Source organism: Olea europaea, unplaced genomic scaffold, assembly GCF_002742605.1.
Source record: "Olea europaea var. sylvestris unplaced genomic scaffold, O_europaea_v1 scaffold7352, whole genome shotgun sequence".
Lineage (NCBI taxonomy): Eukaryota > Viridiplantae > Streptophyta > Magnoliopsida > Lamiales > Oleaceae > Olea > Olea europaea.
In genome coordinates this window covers 8,640-9,448 of record NW_019265757.1, presented here as the reverse complement: position 1 = coordinate 9,448, position 809 = coordinate 8,640, and positions in this window count along the sequence as shown.

The window sequence follows — 809 nt, the reverse complement described above, 5'->3', positions numbered from 1 at the left end:
TGAATTAACAAAAGGAGCCTAGGTGATTGCTAAAAGGAGAATTTACTCTCAACGCTTATGTTATAAAAAAAAGAGATGAAAAAATAATTTACCAAGCTTCCTTCAAACGGAAAAATCCCATTTCCCTTTTTTTTTTTTTTGCTGGACTCTTGTATAGAATTGATTCTCCAACACTCTTTTAACCTAAGTAAGGTCATCAAAAATGGGAATGAAGCACTATATTACATAGAAGAGATCTAGCACTAGGCAAAAAGTGAATTAACACAGGAATGGAAGTTGCAAAGCTCGGATTCAAGTTTCATGACCAAGAAATTGAAGTTTCAAGTTCTTCATCGTATTATTTGATTCGGGTGATGTCTTTGTCATTCTTATTGTGTAATTTACATTAAAATATGTAAGGCTAAACTTCATAGTGTATTGGATGATGATGAGACCATTGGATGTTTTTTCTAATTTATGGACAAGTAGTTGGTTATTTATTGTGTTCCTGATTGATTATGCATGCTTTTAAAGTTATTTGATTGATTTGCCTTCAATTAGATAATTTATTACTTGTTGTAGTGTTGGAAAATTTATAATAAATCTAGAACACTTCATAATTGACACACATGCAATATATATTAGAAATAACATTTGTAGCGTGTGAAATCTTGTCTGATAGTCGTGTGATTGAATGCATGTCTTTGCATATGAATTCAAATTAGAAATATGATAGGGCCATTCTTAGAATAGTTTGATTTATCTTGGAAAAAAAATTCAAACAACATAGAATTATCGATTGTCACGAGCACTTGAATGAAACTAAACTA